Source organism: Dipodomys ordii, unplaced genomic scaffold, assembly GCF_000151885.1.
Source record: "Dipodomys ordii isolate 6190 unplaced genomic scaffold, Dord_2.0 Scaffold28, whole genome shotgun sequence".
Lineage (NCBI taxonomy): Eukaryota > Metazoa > Chordata > Mammalia > Rodentia > Heteromyidae > Dipodomys > Dipodomys ordii.
The window spans coordinates 928783-944360 of NW_012267244.1; the positions used below are offsets into that span (position 1 = coordinate 928783).

General features: G+C 38.2%; 1 protein-coding gene across 1 annotated transcript in view; it reads right to left on the reverse strand.

Annotated features, from left to right (window-relative positions):
* The window catches only part of Adgrv1 (adhesion G protein-coupled receptor V1), a 447493-nt gene that overhangs the window by 61305 nt on the left and 370610 nt on the right, over positions 1-15578 (reverse strand). The gene's annotated exons all lie outside the window — the stretch shown is intronic.

Here is a 15578-nt window from a genome sequence, read left to right on the forward strand (position 1 = left end):
TACACTCTCCAAATTAGAAAATAAAATTACATAATTTGTGTGTGTATGATATGGAAAAAATGTTGGCCTTTCTTTTTTGACTGAGAATACACCAAAATTTACTGTCAACAGTTCAGGGCTGAGTGAAGTTACTATTTCAGACTTCTTTAGAGCCAAAGTTGTTAGTACTATTTCCACATCTCTTCCACATTTTCTTTGATATTTGCATTTTAAAAATACTTGCATAATAAAAAATTATGGTATTGCAATGACAAGTTATATGCAATTTAGAAGGTGAATAGGAACTTAGCAGCCACAAGTGAAATGCATTTGCAAGCTCCTGGAAGACATCAAGTCAGACATACCCTCAACATAGGGACTTTTATGTCCTATGTCTCCACCACCATCAACACCTCCAATCCTCACATGCCAAGAAGATTTGAAGAGTTTAATATAACTTTACCTCTTTTTTAACATTTGGAGTGTGTGTGTGTGTGTGTGTGTGTGTGTGTGTGTGTGTGTGTGTGTGTGTGTGTGTGTTTCTAGGGTTTGGACTCAGGGCCTAAGTGCTGTGTCTTAGCTTTTTGATTAAGGTTGGTGCTCTATCACTTGAACCACAACTCAACTTCTGGCTAACTGGAGAGAAGAGTCTCATGAACTTTCCTGCCGGAGCTGGTCTCAAACCAGGATCTCAACCTCATAAGCTAGGATTACAGGCAAGAGCCACCAGCACCTAACTAGGGGATTATTATTATTATTATTAGTAGTAGTAGTAGTATGTGCCAGTCCTGGGGCTTGAACTCAGGGCCTGGGCTCTGTCCCAGCTTTAGTGCTCAAAGCTAGCACTTTACCACTTCTGACATTTTTGTGGTTAATTGGAGAAAAGAGTCTCGTGGATTTCCCTGACAAAGCTGGGTTCAAACCATAATTGTCAGATCTCAGCTTCCTGTCTTAGCTAGGATTACAGGAATGAGTCGCAACTGCCTGGCAGGGGAATTATTTTCTAATGGATAATTTGGAAACTGCTAATTTGATCTTTCATTATCTTCTGAGAACTCTGATGTGTGTTTTCTACAGTAAGACTTTAAATGTAGATACAGTATAACCAAAATAAAAAAGCTAACATTGAAATATTTCTACTATTCTCAGGTCCAGGACAATCACAACAATGTTCTCTGTACAGAAAGAGGAAAAAAACCCTTGTCATTAATAAGAATTTTGTGTGGCATTACTTGGAAATATGTAAGTATATTTTTCTCTTTCAAATGTTCATTTGTTTATTTTTATTATGGACTCATAGGTTCCTATTTTTACTCTATGGATTATTATCCTTTACTATTATATTATTCTTTTTTTTTTTTTGCTTGAAGCAGCCCAAGTGGGTTCAAGATGGTCTCTATGTCTTTTGTTATGTCTATAGTATTCTATTAGAACTTATTTGCTTATTAGCCTATGACACTTGAAACATCCTTAACCCCAGTCCTTATTTCTTTGGCAGGTGGAGAAAGAATGGTATTTAGAAATCATAATCTGTGGCTAAGTATGGCAGTTGCTTTTTATGCACTTAAAAACTCTTGGTAGCCAGCAATTAAAAGTATAGTATATATGTACATATAAATACATATGTGTGTATGTATGTATATGAAAAACAGTGTTTTAGATAGATAGATAGATAGTTTGATGCAAAAAAAGGATCAATAATCCCTTAATTTTTTTCCTGAGATTAGAAATAGTTTCAAAGATTAAATAACAACTCTGGTAATTTCATTCTTTACTTATACCATATAGGTACAGATTTCTGTTTGTATTGTGTAGAGCATGATAGAACAGGCCTGTTTTATACAAACAGGACCTAGTTACCAGAATCTGGTCTTCATGCTTTTGTAAATATCTCCAGCAAACCAGGTGCTGTGTGTTCACCTGGAAAAGATGTCGGAAAAGCCAACTGTTGGAAAAGCCAACAGTGCCTTTTGGTACTGATGAGAAATACCCATGGCCCACATTCTAGAACTCTGCAGAAAAGTGTGATAGCTTAGCACTTTAGAAACTCTGCAAGAAAGAAAGCTGGTCATAAATAGCACAGTATATTCTGTATACTGTATACAGAAAAACCAGTATACACTGGTTTTTCAGCAGTATAACAATAATGTGATTTCACAGAAAGAAGAAACAGATCTACCAGCACAACTTGATGTAGTAAGCCTTAAGTTTATAAAACTTTGTTTTTTTTTTTTGTTTTTTATTGGTTGGTGGGACTTGAACTCTGGGCCTGGGCACTGTCCTTCAGCAGTTCAACTCAAGGCTAGCGTTCTACCACTTGAGCCACAGTGAAAACTTTGAAGCTTTTTTTTTTTAAACAAACAAAAAAGTCCCCCAAACCATCATCAGGTTACATGATTGTAGAAGGCATGCATATAAGGTAGAAGCTCTGAAACCTACAAAATTCAACAGTGTTACGGATTGAACATGAAATATCCGTGAGCTCATGGGTTGAAATTGTGGTACTGAGCTGGTAGGACTAATTTGGGGGTTGTGACAACTTTTGGAGGTGGGCCTGCTTTGAGGAAGCAGGTCACTAATGCCATGCTTCTAAAAAGTCAATCTGGTCCCTAGTGCCCATTCACTCACTGCTTCCTGTCCACCATGAGGTGGATAACCTCCTCTTCTATATAACTGTGGTGATAATGTTTTGCCTCACATGGGTGCAGTATCAATGAGGGCAAGGACTATGAAGAGTTCTGAAACTATAAGCCAAAATAAACCTTTTCTCTATTTGCGATAGGTGTTTGTCATAATGATGCAAAGTATCAATAAACCACTAGGTTTACTGTGAATCTCCCTCTCACAAGGTATCTTTTCCAGTCTTTGGAGTGTAGTGGAAGGAGAAGGGTGCTGGGTGAGTGATGGCAGTAAAGCTGCCATCATTAATTGCACGTCATTAACTAGTTACAAGAATTACATTTGGCAAATTGAAAATTAATATTACATCTAATGAAAATCACTTCAGTTGCCTATTTCCCAAGCTGTACTTTTGTGGAGATCTCCTTCACCCTGCCCATTTTCTTTAAGAAGTCATGGTCAGGGGCTAGAGTATCAAGGTCAAGGTTGAATGAAAAAGTACTGACTAATCACAAAATATTCTCACATGTGTGAACACCGAACCATAATCTGAGGAAGAGACAACCCATCAACAAGGTTCACAAAGAGTCCATCAAAAGTATCCCCAAACCAAGATATGAAACCTGCCCTCAACCCTATCTCAGCATGATGTAGTCTCTCATCTAGCTTTTTTCCTTTAATATTATTTATCTTGATCAATTAATCCAAACTATGGCTCCAAAATCCACAAAGTTGTTATTTTTTTTCACATTTGGTGAAGTAATACCTACTCTGTTGTGTGTAAGTAAATTTTTATTGAAGATTTTTTTTTTAATTTGCCAGTCCTGGGGCTTGAACTTAGGGTCTTTGCACTGTCCCTGAGTTTCTTTTGCTCAAGGGTAGCACTCTACCACTTGAGCCTCAGTACCATTTCTGACTTCTTCTGTTTATGTGGTACTGAGGAATCAAACCCAGAGCTTCATGTATGCTAGGCAAGCACTCTACCACTAAGCCACATTCCAAGCCCTGAAGAAGATATTTATCATTGGTAATCTTAGAAACAAATTATATTTAGGGATGGATCAGTTAACATAGAATAACTCCAATGGTCTAGATAAATAGAGGCCATAGAAATGCAGTATTGGCCTCAAGAAATAAGGGTTTCTATAGATAGACTGTACCTCCCAGAAGACATGTAGAACTCCTATTCTCTAAAAACAACACCTCAAACAACCCAACTTTAAAATGGGCAAGGGATTTGCAAAGACATTACTGAAAATAATATGTAAACTTCTCCACAGCATTAGGTCAGGGAAACAAAAATTAAAAAAAAAAACAAATATGACCAGCTACTATGTTATGCACATCAAGATGGTATCATGGATGAATATGGAATGTTCTCCACAGACTCATGTATTGAATGTTAGGTCTTCCAGCTCATAGTGATATTTTCAGTAGTGGTAGATACTTTGGAAGACAGGGCTTAGCTAGAGGAAGTGGACCATTAGAAGTGTACACTTTTATTGTTTTTTTTTTCATTTTTTAAATTTTTTTGTCGGTCGTGGGGCTTGAACTCTGGGCCTGGGTGCTGTCCTCAGCTCTTCAGCTCAAGGCAAGCTCTCTACCACTTGAGCTACAGCGCTACTTCCGGTTTTCTGGTGGTTTATTGGAGATAAGAGTTTCACAGACTTTCCTGCCTGGGCTGGCTTTGAACCGTGATCCTCAGATCTCTGCCTCCTGAGTAGCTAGGATTACAGGCGTGAGCCACCGGCGCCTGGCTTGAAGTATACACTTTTAAAGGTTAAACTTGGTCCATGGTTCCTTCCTCTCTCCATTCCGTATGTACCACTGTCATGAAAAAAGCCTACTTGTGGAGTTAGATTCCATTGAGAATATATCATACCTTTATTGTTTTAGTGGAAACCATGATTTTAGTGAATTTAATTGCCATTTTAAAGAAAGCCAAGTGCTGTTTCATCTGTTTTCTTCGTAATTGCAGCCCGTCAGCACCCCAGTGGTAACAACAATGACTTTATTACAGAAATCACACTTCATTGACTTGGGGCTGACATTTATACTGTGTTTACAATCTTCTAAAGGACTTGTTTTAATTTTACCTCACTGACTTCCAGATTCTAACAACTTGGGATGTGCAACTGAAACAACCTCGTCAGTGTAAAACACAGAACACACATGTCAAATAGTGGGATTTAAAGATATTTGCCGGGTCTAGTTCTCACAACCAGCATGTGTTATTTTTTAAATTACAAAAAAAAGACAAAGACATCCAAGGTCTTATTTCTAAATATGGGTCTCTGTTCTCAAATGAGCGAAAACTTAGAGACAAGTCATCTCAGTGCTCACACCTACTTTTTGCTGAGGAAATATTGATGGTGCTCCCAAACTTTCCTAACAAGGTAAGTAATCACACAAGCACAAGCAAACACACCGGACACAAAACCTTAAGGAAAGTGCACCACAGAATAGTCAGTCATCATGGCTGGAATAGGCACCCACCAAACCTGTGGATTAGGTTTGTTCAAAGGAAACCCTACACCTTGTTTGGTTAGCTTATATTGTCAACCTTGGTGCACTTGTCTTGTATGTGGTCCCAAATTTAGATTGTTTTGTTGACTTCAAATGTTGAAGAAATTCCATTGTATTGAAATTGTCATGGAAAACTTTCTGACCAGCCTATTTAAAATAGATCTGTCAGCATCTTCTCTTCCTCTCCTTCTCCCTCTTTCCTGCTTTCTTTTCTTATAGCACTTGTAAGCTTCCAACTTATTCAATAATGACATCTAGCTAATTTTATATAGCAAACTGACTTGCTAAGATATGCCCAGATATCTCATGAAACTATTACCATGTATGTCTATAAGAATGTTTCAGAGATCAGCATTTGAATTTATGGATTGAGGAAAGTAGATAGCCCTCACCAGCATGGGTGAGTGTTCAATTGGTTCAGCGGTGGGAAAACTTCTTTCCACCATGGTTCCATTATTTGGATATTGGACCATACAAAATTGTCAGTACAGGAAGACAGCCACAGGCAGCCAATGAAAAGCATAGGAGAAGCAAACATGTCTATTTGTCATGTATCAAATGATTTTACAATACAAGCCACAGGCTGGATGTCCCCTATTCTTGGGAGTTAGAACAAAAATGTGAAGAAAATGGAATGTCTGACTGGCTGAGCCAGCATTCCTAGCTCTCAGGTCTTTAAAGGTTGAAATCCACTCTTCATCCAACTGTTGGCTCTCAAATTTTTGAACACCCACCAGCCTTGAAGTCTCCAGTTCTCAGGTGACAGATTGTGGGATTTCTCAGGCAATACTTTATAGTAAGACTCTTGGTTTCCCTGGACAATCCTCAATATGTGATGTACACATGTTCACCTTCTGGGAGCCAATGAGTTTCCCTCAAACCACTATCTCAAGAATATAGACCTAAGCCTTGCTAATCATTTATTCATTGAAAGAAATAACTAAAAGTCAAATTCTAGTTTCAAGTATTTGAAGGACTAAAGCGATATGGTACAGTTACAAGTAAAACTAAGAACTAAACTTGTGTGTCCAATGTTTCTCTCCACTAAAAGAAAAATAGCAAAGATGTAGAAGGAGATATAGGCTATGTTGTAGGGCCAGGGACTGCTGGAATGCAGAGGTTTGAGAAAAACTTTAGGGTTGTGGCTTTCAGGTAAAGCTGCCTGCAGGTTTCATTCCTATGGATGTCAATTCTCTGGGAGTGCTTTTTAATAGAAAGAAAAAAGAGGGAGTGAGAAAAAGAGTGACAGAAGCATTGACCATTTGCCAGGATCAGCTCCAGCGTATCGAGTTTCCATAAACATGTCAATTCTAGGACCATGGAGAAGCTAGATCTGCCCTGGAGTCCTGACAGGAAAATTCTTTGAACAAAAATCATAGAAAGAAATGCAGTATATAATGTGCATTACACACTCAAACTCTCAAAAGTTTCATGAAATCTGTAAACATATGAACTACCTGGTTTTAGTCTGATCAATTCTTTCCTATTTTGTGCTTACTGTGCCGTCCCTTTCCATCCATCTTATTTCACTTAAAGTAGATTGTCAAGGTGGTGCTGACCAAACTTGTGACTCACAGTTTGCAAAGCTTGGCTCTAGAAGGAATTTAAGTAGTTCTAGGTGATCTCAGCTGTGAAGGAAGGGATGGTAAAGAACTGGATTGGAGACACACCTTCAACTGCTCTGTGTGTATCTGGAGTGGAGGCTGCCCCATCCACTCTGACATAGGTCTTCTCCGATCCTTGTTGATGTGTGAAGGACAGAGCCTAATTTGGAAGAAACTGCAGGTGCCACTGAACCCATAGGCCCAGAGGATTGTCAGTATTACTGTAGTGAATATTTTATAGGAAGAAGGTATGCAAAATTATTGGTGGAATCTCAAGGTCTCTGAAGGCTAAATTATACTTTATCCATATCTGACTTAGGGATCTCCTGAGTAGTAAAAGACAGTACAGTGTCAGGCCTACTTTGAGTGTGATTTATTGGGATTGAAAAAAGAAAAGTTGAAAGCCTAGAATTATGGTCTCGCCTTGCAAAAGCTATGTATAATTTTCAATTTGCAGGCTATAATTTTGATTCTAAGGAGAATAACCAAGTTAGATGAGACATACCCACCATGGACCTTGCCAAGACTGTTATTAGAATAATTCTATTTGAACCTTATACTTCAAAGTTGCCAGATAATATTCTTCCGGTGGAGGTGTGTATTGGTTGTGGGAGTAGGGGGTGGGGGAAGCTGTCAGTGAAGCCTGTGATTCTCAAGGAAAGGGTAAAATGATGCTTTCTTCTTGAGAAGAAAAAAAATGTCTTGATACTGTGAGTAGGTTACATTATCATTTAGGTCCACAGCTGACAGTAATTTTCAACATACTTCACAGAAAGAAATTATAACAAAGTTGTTTTTTTTAAAGAACAAGTTCAGCGTTCTAAAACAAACATGAAATCAACCAACTAACAGCTAAAGACCTGCTTAATCTAGTTTTTAAGTTACTTTAAGGAGCCCAGACACTTATCTGCGGGCATGCTCAGACATTACCTGATTCCTCCCCATTTCTCCCTCCCATACTACACACACACACACACACACACACACACACAACGTATGAATGTCTGTGTGCGCTAATCCAGGGGTTTGAACTCAGGTCTCTGAATTTATTTATTTTATGATTTTGATCAAGGCCAGTGCTCTAAATACTTGAGCCACAGCTCCACTTCCAGCTTTTTGGTGGTTAATTGGAGATATGATTCTCAAAGACTTTTCTGCCTACCTGGGCTGACTTCAAACCAGATCTCCGCTTCTCAAAGATTGCAAGTGTGGATCACTGACTCCAGATATTCATTTATACTTAGAATCTTACTAGCTGGTCTTACAATTGATAGAAATAAATTCACTCTTTTTTTTCTATTAGTAGCCAGTTAAATTTTACAGATAATTTCCTAGGACATCAAAAAGCAGGTATTACTTCACTTAATCTATTTTTTTCCAAGTCTTTCTATTTCCTAACAAATGGGGCAATGTCATTCTTTCTGATGGAGGCATAGAATTCCGTTGTGTATATATACCACATTTTCTAAAATTATATTAAATGAAGTAAGCCTGGCCCAAAGAAACATAGGTCCCATGTTTTCCCTTATTTGTAATAACTAGTGTATGTCTGAAACAAGCAGAAAAGGTCAGATAAGTTGTTGTTAGGCAAAATGAACTCCAAGATAAGGACTCAAGTGGTTTTTCTCTCTTGCTATTGTTTCTAACATATTTATAAGATGATTGTTTTGTGCTTGTATGTCCTTCCCCCACGGTATAACCCCTGTTTTCACTGTATTTGATGTTGGTATAATTTGGGGAGGGGAAGAGAAAAAACAAAGTTTAAACAGGGATACAGGTGGACCCATTGCAACAAGGATATGTACAAGATGCTATGTCAAAAACCGAACTTTACAACTTTGGCGGGCATGGGGATTGGGGCATGTGGTAGGGGAGGAGTGTAGTTGTGGAGATGGGAGGGCAGGGATGGTTAGGGAAAGACAAAGGAGGAGGCAACAATGCTTGATAAGAAATGTACTCATTATCTTGCTCATGTAATTGTAGCCCCTCTGTACAGTATTTTCACAATAAAAATTATTAATAAAAAACAAGTATTAGTTTTTAACAGGCTCAAATTCAGCACTGAAATCTCTAGTTAATTCTGACACAGTGGTTCAGAAAATTTCGCTCTAAAGATAACTGTATTCAAAAAATATTTTTACAAGGTGTCAAATATGCCAGTCCCAGAACTATTTCCTGGTAGATCCTCAATCTGGGTAAATGCCAGATTCACTGCCAAGATTATTTCTTTTATTTGGTTCTCTGGCCATTGTGACACTAAACTTTGACACAAATTAAAATTTTACTGGATAATTTTCACTTCCTCTGCATGTTATTACTGTGAAATACCTTCTTACATTAAATGCTCAGTTTCTTTGTCAATGTGATTAATTGCAACTCTTCTCCAGTAAGCTAACAGAGTTTCACAGCATCATTGCCTGCTCGTAGATTTACTGTTACATTTATTGAAAATGTTGGTGTATCACTTACTCTTTGTTGTTAAATAATTGTATTTGTAATAATATATTACATATTATATCCTATAGAAAATGAATGCTAAACCCACAAACAGAGCTGTTCTCAGGAATATACAGTAGTAACTGACAACAAAGCAGTCTGATATCTGTGTTATATAAAGGCCTATCATGATTCATTTAAACAATGGCACCATACCCACAGGTGTGGCAGAGAGCTATTTGCACATAGAATGAACTAGTATCTTATTTCACATTTCTATTAACAAGTTCTTACTGAGAAAAGCAAAGCAAATGATTATGTTAAGAAAGAAAGGCAACCCCCAAGACTGATGCCATGTGCATGGTCTAGTGGAAAGAAAGCTGTAAAACACAGGCCAAAATAAACCAATCACAATTTGATCAAAAGTGATTCATACCACTAAAATATTATTCCTCTGTATGTCAATGTCAGATGTAGCCTTTCATGTTTATGAGATTTTTTAATTCCAGCTTTTTCTGGATCTCCTTTCTTCCCTTTTAATGGTTAGATTGGTCCACAGGTTTCTCATATTATTAGAAAATGTCACATAGAAGTTATAGCATATTTTCATCTTGCTTAGAAAACTCTGTTTATGGTCTACATTTTTATTTATTTACAGGTTGGAATATTTGTATTTTCTTTAACTCTAAGTACCAATGGGGTTAACATTAGTAGATAGACTTAATGCATGAGTAGTTATAAATTTTTGGTCACTGAATTTTACAAACATCTGAAATGAAGCTATTTAATTTCATTTAAAAATGTTCACCGTGCCAGTGTTTGAATATATTTGCTAGACAGGACCTCTAACCTTTGAGTCACATCTAAGTCCTTATTTGCTTTAATTATTTTTCAGATAAGACATTACATTTTTGCCAGAGCAATCTGTTCATTTTGCCTAGTTAAATGTCTGTGAAGGTGAGAGATGTGGAGAGACATGCAGCACTAAGTCATAAAGGGCTTTTGAGAGGAAAATTTTTCAGCAATAGAGAGCTTTAAAATATTTCTGAGTAGGTGACATAATTGAAACAGAACTTAATCTCATAGAAAAGTAAACAGGTTGGCAGAGAGAAAGCTACAGGCATAGATACCACTTGTATTACTATGGCGACGATCAAAGTAGGTGCAAATGTAGGCCTAAGTGAGGAATGTCCAATGAGAGGTTCTCCCAATGAGGAGAAGGGAACGGACCCAGACACACTCCAGAGACAGAATGAACAGTGGGCCCTCCAAATGGAAAATAATTAGAAACTTTGGATATTCTATTTCAATAAGTCCATCATTTCAGAACATGTAAGTGGTTTTAATGATGATTTGGTTTTGATCACCACTGACCTGAGAATCCATGACTATGGAGTGAAGAAAATTACACTGGTGTCTAGGTTACGGAAATCAAAGGATTAAATGGATGAAGGAAAAGATGAGAAAGGATAATACAGAGATCTGAGTAAGTGGAGTAAAGTAGAGAAATGAAGTTGGCACTTGGTATTCCTTGAGGACAAAGTATCAGAGAGAAAGCTAGGTAGTTATGTCTAAAAACATGAAAATACATGCCTCTAAGTAGAAAGAGAACTTGGGTTTGAGTTGACAATTTGAAAATCAGTTGCATAATATAAACCAAAAAAAGCTAATTCCTAGAAAATGAATATATTTCAGAAGAAGAAAGCCATTACCTGGGAATTAACAGGAATAGTGAAAAAAGAGAGAGAATATCATGAAAAGCAGGAGAGATGATCTTATGTAAATAGGAGAAACAGTGTCAAAGAAAGAGGACAAGAAAGAAAAGTGAAGTAGGGTACCCATGGCTCACACCTGAATACTAACTGCAAGAGGCTGAGATCTGAGGATCTCAGTACCAAGCCAGTCTTGGCAGGAATCTCTATGAGACAGGGACAGTGCCTAGGCTGAGTTCAAGAGGGAGTGGGAGAGAGAAAGACAGAGAGGGGAGAGGGAGAGGAAGAAGGAGAAAAGTGGAGAGGGAGAGGGAGAGAGAGAGGGATAGAGGGAGAGGGAGAGGGAGAGAGGGAGAAAATGAGCAAGTGACCATGAAAACTCACTTTCCCTATCCTGATGAGGATAAGATAATATCAATTTGTTTTCATCTCTTGTATACAGAGTGAGGACCCGAGGTATTAGACACAAGACTTAAGTGAGTTTTGGTTCAAGGCTCTTAAGAATCAATTAACAATAATCCAAAGGAATTTTGAGAAGCAGAGATGGTTAAAGTTACTTAGCATATTTTACTGCCCATTGTGGAGTACCACTGATTGGCTGATAAAACAAGAGAACTGAGTAGCCTACACTGGGGTGACAGTAAAACTGCTTAAGGAGGGAGTCAAGTAGGTTGGCCATCAGAGCAGTAAATACAACTATCCTTGAGATAGTAATCTCAGGCTCTAGACTGGATGCAGTGAGGACAGTTAAAGGTTGAGAGACAAGAGGGTCACAACGAAGATAAGGAATGAGATGGAATAAACCCTTAGGAGAGGACAACAGTGAGCAGGTGTGTTCAGAAAGCAAGGTGGAGAGCAACGTGGGGACGGAGGGAGGCAGACAGCAGGGAAAATGGGGATCATGCTAATAGTGCTGTATGCAAAAGCTCAGATTTGAAAACAGGAAAACTTATTGAACAGGGGCACAGTGTCCCAGAAGGAAGAAAAACATTTTTGATAACTTATTAGTTAGAAAAAGCTGATTTCAAGGAAAGTGGTACTGTACTTGTCAGAAGGAACAGAGAGAATGTGGTTGTGTGGCTAGAAGTTTGTTACTGTTTTTGGCTTTGGCAAGTTAAAATTTTACCTTGGATATAGCCTACATTTCTTCTAATAAAAAACAACAGATGGTTAAAATATCATCTTCATCTGTTCAACTTTCTTAGTTTTATAATGTGTGAGTTTGGATTCATGGGATTAGGATCATAGTCTGTATATGTTTTGAAAAAAGATGAATCAATTTCCAGAGTACTTGTCCTTATTTTCCACTTTTCTAGTACTAGTGACTTTATTTTTCTTTATTTCTAGATCTCTTCTTTAATATTAAATTTCTAGCAATTAATTCTAGAAATTAATAACATGTTTTTTCTATAAAAATGAAATATTTGAGGAAGAATAAGTTTTTATAGTTGTTGTCAGTCCTAGGGCTTGACCTAAGGTCCTGGGCACTGTCCCCCCACTCCCCATCCCCCACTCCCTACCCCTACTGAAGGTTTTTTGTTTGTTTTTTGGGGGGGTCCACTCGTGAGGCCTGAACTCTGGGCCTTGGCGCTGTCCCTCAGCTCTTCCGCTCAGGCTAGTCCTCTACCACTTGAGCCACAGTACCACTTCCAGTTTTTTTTCTTTTTTGCTTATGTGGTGCTGAGGAATCGAACCCAGGCTCTCATGCATGCAAGGCAAGCGCTCTACCACTAAGCCACCTTCCCAGCTCCCCCCACTAAAGTTTTAAAGTTCATTGTCAACTTAGTGTCTTGTACATATCGTTACAATGGGTCAATCCGTATTCCTATTTAAGCATTTTGTTTTTTCCCTTCCCCTCCTCAAATTAGAAAAGTGTATATACAAGACACAGGGCACCAGAATAAAATACAGTGAAAAGAGGGGTTACACCGTGGGGAAGAAGGATGGTAGGGGGAAAACAAAGGAGGAGGTAACAATGCTAGACAGGAAATGTACTCATTAGCTTACTCATGTAACTGTAACCCCTCTGTACACTATTTTTACAATAAAAAATGTATTTAAAGAACACTGATGAAAATGTGGACTTCCTCTAATCTTTCAGGCCCAAAGACTCCTGATTAAAATCTTGGGAAGACTAAGGTCTCTACTGTTTCTTGAAATAGTTGATATTTCCCTAGATCTGTTAGCATTGGATTTGTTGCTCTTTGTTTTTTTTTTTGTCCGTCATGGGGCTTGAACTCTGGGCCTCGGCGCTGTCCCTCAGCTCTTCAGCTCAAGGCAAGCACTCTACCACTTAAGCTACAGCGCCACTTCTGGTTTTCTGGTGGTTTATTGGAGATAGGAGTCTCACGGTCTTTCCTGCCCGGGCTGTCTTTGAACTTCGATCCTCAGATCTCAGCCTCCTGAGTAGCTAGAATTACAAGCACCAGCACCCAGCTTTTTTTTTAATGTTTTTTAAAATGTATTTTTAATTAACTTATTTTTCTTTCATAATTGTTTTATTTAAACATTTTTATTTTATATTATTATCTTTAAGTAGTTGGACAAAGAAGTCACCATTTAACAAACCAGTTTATGAATACAATGCATCCTGACCAGTGTTATCCCTTTTAACATTCTCATCCACCCCCTTGACCTACCCCAAGCCTCTTCTTCATTTTGTAGGCTGTACACTGAATTTTGGACTTGTCCTCTTCATTCATCTACCCCTCTCCCCTTGCTCCATCTCCTTCCCCTTGCAAGTACCCCTTTACTGGTATTGATTTTGTTGGGTTTTGATTTTGCCTTTCTTTTTCTTTTCCCTTTTTCTTTTTCTTTTCTTTTCTTTTTTTTTTTGGTGCTGGTTCTAGAATATTTTTGGTGATTGACTGGAGATAAGAGTCACATAGAATTTCCTGCCTGAGCTCACTTCAAACCTCCATCTTCAGATCTCAGGCTCCTGAGTAGCTAGGATTAGCGGCATGAGCCACTGGCACCTGCTTGACTTTACCTTGCTAAGGAATTATATTATTTGAGTTCTCCTTTGAATCTACCATATTTCAGAGTCAATACATTTTTAACCACCACCCAATATGTTTACTTACCACACATGAGGGAAACCATACAACTTGTCTCTTTGGGTCTGACTTGCTTCACTTAATATAACATTTTCCAAGTCTCTCTATTTCTTTATGAAATATCATTCTTTCTAATGGATAAGTAAAATTCCATTGTGTATGCATACTATATTTTCCTTACTTTCTCTTTCTTTCTTTTTGTTGGTCTTGGGGCTTGAACTTTGGGCCTGGGAGCTGTTTCTCTGCTCTTCAGCTCAAGGCTAGTGCTCTACCACCTGAGCTACAATGCCACTTCTGGCTTTCTTGTGGTTTATTGGAGATAAGAGTCTCATGGACTTTTCCACCTGGGCTGGCTTTGAACTGTGATCCTCAGATCTCAGCCTCCTAAGTAGCTAGGATTACAGGCGTGAGCCACTGGTGCCCAGATCACCTTTTCTTTTTTTAATTATTTTATTGTAAAGACGCTGTACAGAGGGGTTACAGTTACATGAGTAAGGCAATAAGTACATTTCTTGTTGAGCATACCACATTTTTAAAATCTATTTATCCATTGAGGGGCACCTGGACTGATTTCATATCTTAGCTATGGCAAATAGTGCTGCAATGAACACAGTTCTGCTCATGGCTTTACTGTAACCTGGTTTGTGATCTTTTGGAGAAATTCTCAGTAGTGGAATTGCTGGGTTATAGGATAGTTCTATGTTTAGTTTTTTGAGGAACCTCCATACTGCTTTCCAGAGTGATTGAACCAGTTTACATTCCTATCAACGGTGTATTAGAGTTCCCTTTTGGCTGAATCCTCACTAGCAACTGTTACTATTTGTTTTCTTGATAATGGCCATTTTGCTGTGATGAGGTAGAATTCCTTTATGGCCAGAGATATGAAGCATTTCTTCATGTGTCTATTGGCCAATTTTTACTTCTTCTGAGAAATCTCTCTTTAAGTCATTTACCAATTTATTAATTGGGCTGTTGATTCTTTTGTAGTTTAATTTTTTTAATTCTTTTTTTTTTGTCAGTTGTGGGGCCTGAACTCTGGGCCTGGGCACTGTCCTTCAGCTCTTCAGCTCAAGGCTAGTGCTCTACCACTTGAGCCACAGCATCACAGCATCACTTCCAGCTTTTTCTGTTTATATGGTACTGAGGAATCAAACCCAGGGACTCATCCATGTGAGGCAAGCACTCTACCACTGAGCCACCTTCCCAGCCCTTAATTTCTTGAATTCTTATGTATAGCTGGCAAAAATCTTCTCTCATTGTGTGTGTGTGTGTGTGTGTGTGTGTGTGTATGCTAGTTTATTGGTTATGTCCTTGGCTGTGCAGAAGATATAAATTTTGGTGCAGTCCCATTTATCAAGTCTTTCTTTGATTTGTTGTGTTTCTGGATCTTTACTTAGGAAGTAGCTACCTATGTCCAGAAGTGCTAATGTTTCTCCTACTCCTTCTTGAAATGCTTTCACTGTTTCTGGTCTTACATTGAGGTCTTTGATACTTATTGAATTGATGCTGGTGTAAAGTGATATATAAGGGTCTAGTTCCAGTTTTGCCAGCACTCTTTGTTCAAATGGCTGTCCTTCCAGCATTTTTTGTTCCCTTAATGAATGTGAGATGGATAAAAGTCTGTATTCTGCATCTTCTATCCTGGT